An 11,017-nucleotide genomic window follows, 5' to 3' on the forward strand; every position below is an offset into this window, starting at 1 on the left:
GGGGCGTCACGGGGAGGGCAGGGGGCAGGGGAGGGGAGCAGCGTGCTCGGGGCTGGGCGGAGGCCGGAGGCGGGAGTCAGCCCCTGCGCGGCAGCAGCAGAGACCGTGGCCGCCAGAGCTCGATGTTTGCCACCTGCTCCTCCGGAGACAAAGTTGGACCTCCTGGAGCTTGCAGTCCGTTCTCTCCGGCCTTGAAGGGTGGTGGCGTTCGGGTCCCTGGCACTTCCCCTGGGCGAGGAGATCGGGGTGCTGGCACGGTCCAGTTCTGCTGCAAGGCCTTCCTGGCCTGTAGACGGCCCTCCGCCCACACGTCCTCACGCAGCAGAGAGAGGGGGAGACAGAGCACCCTGGCCACCTGCTCTCCCACGAGATACCGACCCCTCCCTCGCGAGCCCGCCCCAGCACCGTCCCACGGGAGCAAGGGCTCCGTCCGTTCCACTTAGCACCTGCTGTCTTTCTGCCTGTGTTGTGACTCGGAGCTGACGGGCAGGGCAGGGTGGTGGGTGGTCGGGTTCTCTGGAGTCTGGGGAAGTCGCAGGACACCAGTGTCCTCAGCAGAAGAGCCGATGGTCGTCCCCACCCTCTGCCAGCGTTGCCTGCACGACGCTTGGTGGGTGGCACACAGCAGGGGCTTCGTTTCAAACGAACTGCAGAGTGAATTCCAGGGACGCCCCGTGTCTGCCTTTGCAGGAAAACGAGAAACCCTCTGGCCAAGGAGGTGTGTGCTCAGCGGGTCCACTTGCAGGCCTATCCCGATAATTTCTGCAGCTCCAGGCAGGACACTTGGTTACAGAAAAGCAGGAAACAAATGAAAACTTCCGAGCTTGCAGTCAGCGGGTCCCAGATGCGGCCACTTCATCTTCTGTGTTCCCGCATCACTGGCTCGGAACGGGGGGACTCCACAGCACCAGGGTGGCGACAGCTTTGGGGACTGTGAAAACGACCCTTTAGGAGCTTGGCACTGGGTGGGTGCGGAGTGCGGCTTTGATGAGCCTTGCCGGGGCCGCTCTGTTTGGGAATGTGGGGAGCAGCTGAGGCGTGAGTGAGGGGCCTGTGAGCCGTACCCCGTGCCCTGGCAGGTCAGCAAGCATGGGGAAGGCCAGGGGCTGGCGGCTGTCTTCTGGGACCGCACCCAGGACAGCCTTGGAAAGCAGCTGGGTGTCCTGGGATCGGCCGGCGCTTGGTCACTCTGCCTCCTGCGAGCCGAGCTTGGGGCCTCAAAAATTCTTGTGGTCTCTCTGAACTTTCTCCATCGGCCCAAAGGGCAGAGAGGCACCAGCGAGAGGGTTCAGTTGGACCCCGGGTGCCCTACGCTGGCCTCCCGCCCCGCATCGGCTGTGGATGTCGGGCGGCTTTTCTGGCCTCCCTGCCCCAGATGTCCATCGCACGGGCAATGATGTCCCTGCAGTGCAACACAGCCCGAAGTGGGGGCTTCGATCGCCACCCAGCGTTCGACAAGTATTAGGCACTGTGGGTGCCTGGGTAGAGCTGTGAGCACAGTAAAACCCCTTCGCTCGTAGGATTTATCGTGTCCTGTGCGTGTCCACACACCCAGCACCGGTGGCCGGCAGAGGGTGGCATCTCCGGGTTCTCTGCTCTGTTCCATGGCGTGTGTCTGTCCCTCTGCTGGTGGCACGTGACCCTGATTGCCGTGACTCCTCTGTAAGTCATAAAGGTGGGTGCTGCGATTTCCCCCCACTTTATTCTTTTTCAAAGTTTTTCAAATTCTAGTTCCTTTGCCTTTCTACGTAAATTTTAGAATAAGCTTGCTCACATCTGCCAAAAAAAATCTTGCTAGGATTTTGGTAGGAATGGCGCCAGACCCGCACATCACCCTGGGGAGACGCCCCGTCTGTCCCATGCCGAGTCCCGTAGTCCCCGGCCCGGCGTGCGTCTCCGTTCGTTTCGATCTGCTCTGACTTTTCCATCAGCATTTTCTAGCCTTCAGCAAACAGTCCCTGTGGTTCATGTTTCTGAGCGATTGTAAATGATATTTAATCTCCGTTCGTACTCGTTCATTGCTAGTGAATAGAAGCGCGAGTGGTCTTTGTGTGTTGACCTTGTATCCTGTGACCCTGCTTAACCCAGTCCTAGGAGTGTGTGTCTGCGTGCATGCGTGTGCACCTGTGTGTCGTGTGTATCTGTGTGCATCTCTGTGCGGTGTGCATGTCTCTGTGTGCATCTCTGTGTGTTGTGTGCATGTGTGTGTTGTATGTCTGTGCGCCTGTGTGTGCTGTGTGCATCTGTGTGTTGTGTATCTGTGTGCATGTGTGTGCATGTCTCTGTGTGCATCTCTGTGTGTTGTGTGCATGTCTGGGTGTGCATGTGTTGTGTGTGCATCTCTGTGTACATGTGCGTGTGTTGTGTGTGTGCATGTGTGTGTTGTATGTCTGTGTGCCTGTGTGTGCTGTGTGCATCTGCGTGTGCATCTGTGTGTCGTGTATCTGTGTGCATGTGTGTGCATGTCTCTGTGTGCATCTTTGTGTGCTGGGTGCATGTGTGTGTGTAGATTCCTTGGAATTTTTTACATAGACAATCGCATCATCTGCAAACGGGGAGGGCTGTACTTTTTTCTTCCTACCCCTGCATCTTCTCACCCCAGAGGCCTGAGGGGCCCAGCCGGTGGAGACTGTGGCCAACAGGCGGCCGGTGCTGGTCACAGGCGCCCCTGCTGCCCGGCCGTGCGCGTCCAGACTTTTAGCTTGTTAAGAGACCTTTTGATGTGAGATTTTCTGACATTTAAATGTTGGTGAGTTATTCAAATATTTAAACTCCTTTCAAGCCAAACAAAACACACCTGTGGGCTGGGCTGAGCGCAGCCTTTGCAGCCTGGCGGGGAGTAGGCATTCTGTGAATGAAGCGTGGGCCCAGGGCGGAGCCGCGGGCTGGGCCGGGGGCCGGGGGGCAGGGCTGGGTTTCCAGGATGGACAAGGAGGCTGTGGGGGTGAGTGAGGCTAAATAGCCGCTGGGAAGTGTCCGGGGGATTCTGTGACCAGGGCTGACGGTGACGACGTGGAGTCAGGACTGGGCAGGAGAGAACCTGGACAAGCTGCGGAAAGGGGCTGGGTTTTCTGGGTGCAGCATGAGAGAGAGAATGGGAGACAGTGGGCGAGGGAGCGGTAAGTACTGAGCACCCATGATGTGCTGCGTGGAGAGCTGGTGCTCCCACCCCTCCTCGTCCTCCCTCACTCCTCCCCTCCCCTCCCCTCCCTGCATGGCACGAGGCACCAACGGGACGGTGGCCTGTAACCCCTGGAGGAGCCGAGGAGTCAGCCCGTGTGCTGGGCTCTAGCCGCATCCTCGGGCACGGTGAGACGGGGTGAGGGGGCGTCGACCTGGGACCCAGACGGGCTGGGCAGAGGGCAGGTCCTGTCCTGACGGCGTGGGACTGACTTGGACCTGGAGGGTGGGTCTGGCCGGCAGCTGGTGGCTCTGTGGCGCTCTGGGCCCTACGGCTTCTCTTGACTTCAGTCACTTCCTCCCGGTGACCAAACAGACAGAGGGACCGAAGGGAGGAAAGTGGCCCGAGGGAGAGACCGTCAATGAGAACACCACAGGCGACTCCTCCCGACGCAAACTTATTTAAGCAAGAAAAGGGCGTTTATTGCTTTGCATGCCAAGGCTCCCGTCAGAGCCGGTCTTCAGGCGTGGCTGGGCCGAGAAGCTCAAGCAGAGACGTCCCCGCCGGTCTGGGCTGCATCCCCTGCGCTGGCTTTTCCTCTGGCTCTGTCGTGGCCTCCGGCAGCTCTGGGGTCACGTGGGCTCTAATCATGGGGTCCTGTGGAAAGAGATGGTCTTGGTCTTGAGGTTCTGGCAAAGGTCCTGGCTTTGCTACGTGCCCGTCCCCGAACCAGCCACTGGCTGGGGGCCGTGGAGTGAGCTCTTGGCCAGGCCTCGGGGACAGGTCCCGCCGGGTTTGGTGGGGAGGAGGGGACCAGCCTCCGTGACTCCACAGACTGGGAGAGGAGGGAGGGGACAGTCTCTTTCTTCCCTCTGGAGTTGAGGGGACACCCTCAGCGTCAGGCCTCGCAAAGGCTAGACGTTGGAAGTGCTCGGTGACCCGGGGAGAACACTGCTCTGTCCTCCCTGGGTGCACTGTGTTCCGTTTCTCGTGCTCACACCACTCTGCAGACCCTCCCCCCTGTCCTCAGGACAAGCTCTCGTGGTGAGTGAGCCCACGTGGTGAGTGAGCTTTGGGTCCTGATGTCTGGGACGTTTGCAGAGCCTGCTCTAGAAGCAGCCCCCTGATTCTTCCTGGGGACTGCTCCCCACCCCTGCCACCTGAAGCTGCCCCTCTGCCCCCACAGATGGAGGCGGAGCAGCAGCCTCAGTCACCTTCGTGTGAGCACCAGGTCCCTCGGAGCCTGGGCCCTTCCCTCCCAGCGTTCGTTCACAAGCTCATGTTCCCACTGGGCTCAAGCCAGTCTGCGTGGGGCGGGGGGGTCCGGTTTTTGCACCCAGGAGTCCACATGAACACACAAAACCGGAGGGAACCCCTCGGGCTGGCTGATGGGTGTGTGTGTCGGGGGCATGTCACACAACACGACAGTGGGCCCTTTTCAGGGAGGAGGTTTGTCGGCTGGACCAGGCCCACTAGTTTTAGGACCACGAGTGGCTCAGGGCGTAGCCATGTTGAGAAGGTCAGGGAATGGCCAGGGAGGTGGCAGAGAGAAGCCCACGCAGAAACTCAGAAGGACGCAGGGCTGGGCGGGCCGGGCCGGGGTGTGGGAAGGTGGGGCCTGTGGCATAGGCTGTCACGGCCTCCGCCAGGCACGTGTGAGCTTCAGCCTGGGCCGGCAGGACTCACTGTGGCTCTGTCCATGGTGAGGCCGCACTCCGGCGTGGGCTGGAGCGGTGCCCAGCTCTGGAGTCTGCCCCTCCCCAGGGCGCAGCGAGAGGCTCCGGGAACCTGGACAGGTGGACGCTGTGCCCCAGCACGGTGGGGGCACGCGTGTGCGGGCGTGCTGGGGGGTCTCGGTCTGGTTCCGGTGTGGGGACTGGACAGCTGTGAGTCCACCACTGGCAAAGAAGTGACATGAACAGCCTTTTCATCCTGCCCCCTTCTCCCTCTGCCTGGCTGTCCATATGGACAATTAGGAAAAGACAATTTAATGCTGAAGAAATTAATTGCATTTGCCAAATGGGCTTGAAGTGCTCCGCGGGCTGTCCCTCTGTCAGCGTGACGGACGAGGGGCTCAGAAAGCGAGCTGCAGGCCGTCGACACACACCTCTGGCGGGGGGTCCGCTGCGCTCTTCTGGGGCTGCGCGTGGACACGCCTGGCCGTCCTCCACGGCGCGTACAGCCCGTGGGTCACTGCCTCCCGGCGGCCTTCGGGGCCCGCCCCTCGCTGCTGGGGGTCACCTTCGGCCGGGCAGGCTGTTTCTGCTCTTCACGCATGTGTCGGCGCCTCCGCGTCCCAGGCGAGGGGACTGAGTTGACGCGCGCTGGGAAGCCCTTCGCTCCCACCCACCCAGCTGAGACCCACGCTGGCTCCTCGCTTCGCGCATTCATCTGAGGACTCGGGTTCGAGGCGACTCCTGTGTCCCCCACGTTGTGTGTCGGGCCCGGCAGGCCAGGGCGTGTGGCGGCGAAGGTGCCAGGCTCCTCTGGAGGCGGCTTTTCGGGGTTCGGATCCTGGCTCCGTTGCTCCCTGGGCCTTTTCCGATAACCGCGTCACCTCTCCGAGCCTCTCGTTCATCCGCAGGGCGGAGGAAAACTGACCCGTTTTGCTAGTGTCGTGAGGGCCGAAGGACGTCGTGTACCTAAGCCCGTCACACGTGGGTACACGTAACAAGTGCCGAGTGCCGGGCCTGCGAGCTGAAGGGACTGGTCGGTGCGGGAGGGGACCGCGGGCAGGAGAGGGGTGCGGGGACCAGCCGGGCGCCGGCGGGTTGCTGTTCAGCACAGGTTTGCGCTCCCCCCGTGTCAGGCCGGGTCAGGGGCTTGTTTCGGTGAGTGGAGTGTCAGCTGAAGGGCCGAGGTGGCAGTTCTGAGCCCAGGCCTTAAGAAGCAGCCTGTGTTTCTGCGGGCCACACTGGGAGCCCCCCACTTGCTGTGGGAACCTCGTCCCTCAGTAGTCATGGCCCCGTAGGGCTGGGCCTCCGCATGAGACCTAGGAGCCAAGGCGTTTCCATGGCAGCAGCTAACCGATCCGCAGGGTGAGGCAGGTCCGTGGGGGGTGGTCTTGTCTGCTTGGCATCTTTTGGGGGGCCCACCCCTCCCATGTCTGCTTCATGGGGACCACTGCGATTGCCTTCTAACTGGTCTCCCTGACCCCACCTTTGCAATCTGTCTAGCGTCTGACAGAAGGAGTGAGCCTTAAAACTGAAGTCACTTCAGGTCACTCTTCCCTGACACCCCCCATGGCCTCAGTGCTGAGGACAGAAGCCCAGTGCTTCCCGCTGCCCACAAGCCCCAGCTGACCCGAGCAGGCCGGGCCCTCGGCCGGTGCCAGGACCTCGCTTCTCCCGCTGTCCCTGCCGCTGCCCGCGGGTCAGCTGACTCGAGGAGGGTTCCCGGGCGGGTCACGGTGGGACTTCTCGTCACTGAATGATGTCAAGGCCTCCGGTGTATGACCAGCTCATCGTCGCTCCCTGAGCTAGTTTCCTCATGTCTTGTCCTGGGAGTGGTACCCAGGAGCCCCCGCCCCCTTTTTCAGTGCTCCAGTGATCCCCGAGTCCTGCCCTAACTTCCCCAGCCTGGGCCGTCTCCAGCAGGTGGCTGGCGGGGTGACTGTCCCGGTGGTGACGGGTGGTGTGGCATTCAGGGTTGGATAATGGTGCCCCACTGCACCCACCATCACGGGGCAGAGAGCCAGAGCAGCCCCTCCGCTGCCTGGGGCGTTCTGGGGACACTGTCTGTCCCCGAGCTGGAGTTCTGCATGGGGCCTGGGACCCCGGGACCGGCCACTTGCTTCCTCTCAGGCCGCACGAGCGTGTCTGGTTCTAGCCAGTCTGTGAGGTGGTTTTGATTATTTACGATGCTACCACTTGTTAGTCGTTACCTTTGTGGTAACATCAGGACTGTGGGCTTTGAGCTCCCACCCGCTGCTGGACAGCTGCCCGCCAGCCCCATCCTGCCACGCGGCCCGACGGAGCCTCCCCGCTCACATCCATCAGCCTTCGATGCTCATCCCCTTTGGAGACTGTCGGCTCCAATGTTACAATCACAGTAATATTAGAATAACAACTTAAAACCAATCATTTTTATGGGGACACACACAGTATATCTGAGGACACATATAACATCGGCAGCCAGTGCCCCATAAAGCTGTCAGAGCAACATCCTGGGGACTCCGTGACACCGCCACCCAAGTTCAGCGGGAGAGAGGGCTTCGCAGATCGTGTTTCACGGAGGTCAGGAGAAAATGAGAGCGCCCGAGTCCCCCAGGAGCCAGTGGATGGAGCTGGTCCGGGCGGTGCTGGCCCACGTCCCCGGAAAGGAGGGACGAGGCTCCTGGGTCTGGGCACTGGGGCGCCCGGCGTGCGTGGCCCGGCCGATGGCCTCGGTCCCCATTCTGGTTCTGTGAGCGAGGAGGTGACATGGAACAGGCCGGCCCCACAGAGCGGGGCTCCACAGGGCACCAGAGGAGGCCGTGTGCGGACGGACACCTGCTCCTTGGACCAGGCTGGGGAAGGCAGCCAGAGTGTGTTCCCCAGACACCACTCGCTGGTGAAGGGCCTCAGGGGACAGGTCCTTCATGTGAACCCCCAGCTGCTGCTGGCGTTCGTGTGCACGGGCCAGGTGGGGGCAGGGCCCCAGAGAGGCACAGGTGCTGGCTGGGGGGTAAGCACGTGGGAGCTGGTGTGCGTGGTGACCGTAGAGGGGACTGTAGGGGTCACATGGAGGGCTGGCAGCGCCTGCCACGTGTCCTGGCGTTGCTGGCGTCCACGTCAACACTGGGTCTCGGGCGGAGGCAGGCAGAGCTGCAACTTCCTGGCTGGTGGACCCCTGACTCTCGTCACTGGGGAGCAGTCTCTCACCCCAAAGAGCCCGGTGTCCTGGTCCCCAAGGCTCCTGGGCGAGTGCCAGACACCTTGGCCCTCGTGAGGAAGCCCTCGCTGCCAGCTCTGGAGAGGAACCGCTGCAGGCAGACAAACTCGTGTGACAGACGATGGGGCCAAGAACACGGTGTAGCGGTGGCACTTCCGGAAACCAGGCTTTGGCCGGTGGGACGGGTGGGGGAGGGGGCAGCAGCTCTGCCAGCACCTGCCTTACAGAAAGGTGTGCTTCGGACAGGTGCAGCCCAGTGCCAGAGCACAGGGCTGGTGAGGGGAGCGAGGGGAGGCCGCAGCCCACGCGCCCCAGCTGTCGGGTGTCACGGTGCGCAGGCTGTGCAACCGCACGTGACCGCCGTGAGCCTGCAGCTGGCCGTGCGCTCAGAACTACCAGCGAGGCAGAGCCGAGCGTGCACTTCACGAGGCTGGCGGCCGCGGGCCCGGCACTCACGCAGGGTCCGGTGTGCGCGGGCATCAGAGTGGCTGCTGGAGAATGAGCGAAGCTGCCTGGAGGGCCACAGTCCACACACGTTTCCGAGCGCCAGTGACCACTCGGGTCCAGGCCCGGGTGGGCGTCCACGGCATCGTGGATGGAGAGGTGGCTCGGCGTCCAGTCTTGGTGAAGCGCCTGGGTTCAAACCCCAGCCTCCTTCCCTGGTGGCGGTGTGATCTTGGCGTGTCCCTTCCACGGCCTGAGCCCGCCTCAGCGTCCGTACAGTGGGGTATCGGAGGGTCCGCCTCCACGGGCTGCAAGCATGGAGAGCTAATGAACGAAACGCTCGGTGCTTGGCACATAGCGACTCCTCGAAAAACGTTGGCTACTTCTTTTTACTGCCACCATTGGAGCTAACAGCCCCCCGACGCTCTGTGCCGGCCGCACCTCCCTGGGGAGCCGTGTTGCTGTGTGGATGTCATGATCCGAAAGAGACGGTGACAGCTGCCTCGACTGTGAGGCCCCACAGGAACTGCTCAGGAAGTAATCGTCGAATGAATAAAGTCCCACAAAAGTCCCAGAAACATTGCTCTGAGAAAGGGTAATGTAGGGTCGATAGGATAGTTTTTAGTAAGCTCCTCGTCTGTTCTCTTTCCAGTCTGCTCTGTGGCATAAACGCAGCTCCTCGAATCATTCTCTGGTTAGAGAAGCTCTCATTTGCCCAACTTCCATAACCCGTTGGTTCCCAGGTGGGCGTGGGCCTCGTTCTGGGCTCATGAGATGACACAGGATGTTGGCGGAGGATGCTGCCCGCCGCCCCTGCGCAAAGCCCCCGGCAGTGCCCACAGCCACCTTGTGTCCACACGGCGTCCAGCCTTGGTCCGGGCAGCCTCCATCGGAGGCAGGGAGGATAAGGGACTGTCTTGATTGACACCGATGAGCTCCTGGGTCAACCACCTCTGAAGCCACTGTCCGTCTCGCCCTGTCGGTCATGAGCCAGCGAAGCCTTCTTCGTGTGTCAGCCACTCTGGGCTGGTTTTCTGTTACCTGCTCGTTGGTTCCCCGTTGATTCGCTGGGTCCTCATCCGGTCTGTTTCTTGCAGTGTGACTTTATACCTTGAGTTTATCAGGACTCAGTGCTTCGAAGCCACGAAGCCTCGTTCTTTGCATCTCATTCCTTCCTTTGATTTAATTTTCCCAACCTCCTCACACGTTGCTGTGACTCTGCTGCTCGCAGAGGAGGAAACCGAGGCCCCGGTGGTTTGTCACCCTCTGAGTCTGGCAAGCAGCTGAGCCCTAGCCTGGGAGACAGCAGCAGCAGGCCCCGGCATGGCGGTCCACGTAGGGTGCGCACGCACAGGGGGTTTACAGACAGCCGAACCCGTGAAGCTTGGCCGGTGTGTGCGCTTAAAGCTGTGTGCAGAGGCGGCCGCCAAATTCCCTTTCTTCTAAAGAGATTCAGACAGCGGGGCTGGGCGGCCGGCTGAACACTGGGCCGGACGCTTAGGACAGGGGAGAAGGGGGCTGGGCGCCAGGCGGCGGAGAGGGGACAGGCTGGGCGTGGCCTGCTCCGTGGAGCTCCCTCAGGCCTGTGTGGCGGAAGCAGCTGGGGCTTTGCAGTCAGACTGACCGACAGCCCCTCACCCCACTCACCAGCCGTGTGACTGACTCCAGACAAGCACTGCGCACTCCTGAGCCCCCGTGTGGCCGTCTGTTCAGTGGGGACAAGGTCTGTTCACCTGGGGCTGCTGCCAGGCTTAGATGAGACGACGCTCCGACGGCCTGTGTGCCACAGTCCCGGAACCTGCACCCTCCGTTTCATCAGCCAGACTCCCGGGGTTCGTGCATGGGATTCGGGGAAGCTGCAGGACCGAGCTCAGCATTCCGTTTCCGCAGCCGGGAGCCCTGGCCTGGCCTTTCCTGCCTCTGGGTGGCCTTCGCTGAGTGACGTGGTGGAAAGAATCACTTAGGCTCAGCCGCTCACTGGCCAGTAGCCTCGGATGCTTCAGGTCTGGGTCCTTTTGTTGTACCTGGGTCAGTTATCCAGTGTCACCGTAACCCCACACAACCAACCCGCTAGAGCTAGTGACTTAAAACGACCTTTCATGGTTTCGCACGCGTCTGTGGGTCGGTCGGGAGGCTTGGCTGCTCACGCAACCTGTGGCCAGCCAGGGCATCAGTGGGGCTGGCAGGTCTGGGGCGGCCTTGGCCTCCTGGACGCCGTCTCACAGCTGGGCACAGTGGCCGGACGAGGCACAGACACGCACGGCCCTTTCAGAAGCCTGAGCTTGCGTGAAGTTTGCTGCAGTCCCCTGGACCGAAGCGAGTCCAGCAGTCAGTCCTGGAGGGGGTGGGGGGACGTTGCCAGAGGGTGTGGATGGGGGCAGGTGGGGTAATGGGGCCATCCCGGCCATGGCCCCAGCACGTACCCTGCTGGGAGCACCAGCCACGAACCCCCAGCCTCCTCATGGCCCCTGCACAGGCAGAGCCCCACCCACGCGCTGCCATTCACGGTCCCCAGCCTGGGCGTGCCCTCTGTGTCCGGAAACCCCGCCCTGCTCTTTGCCCTCAGCCCCCCCTCCTTCC

This window comes from Pteropus alecto, unplaced genomic scaffold, assembly GCF_000325575.1.
Source record: "Pteropus alecto unplaced genomic scaffold, ASM32557v1 scaffold15, whole genome shotgun sequence".
Taxonomy (NCBI): domain Eukaryota; kingdom Metazoa; phylum Chordata; class Mammalia; order Chiroptera; family Pteropodidae; genus Pteropus; species Pteropus alecto.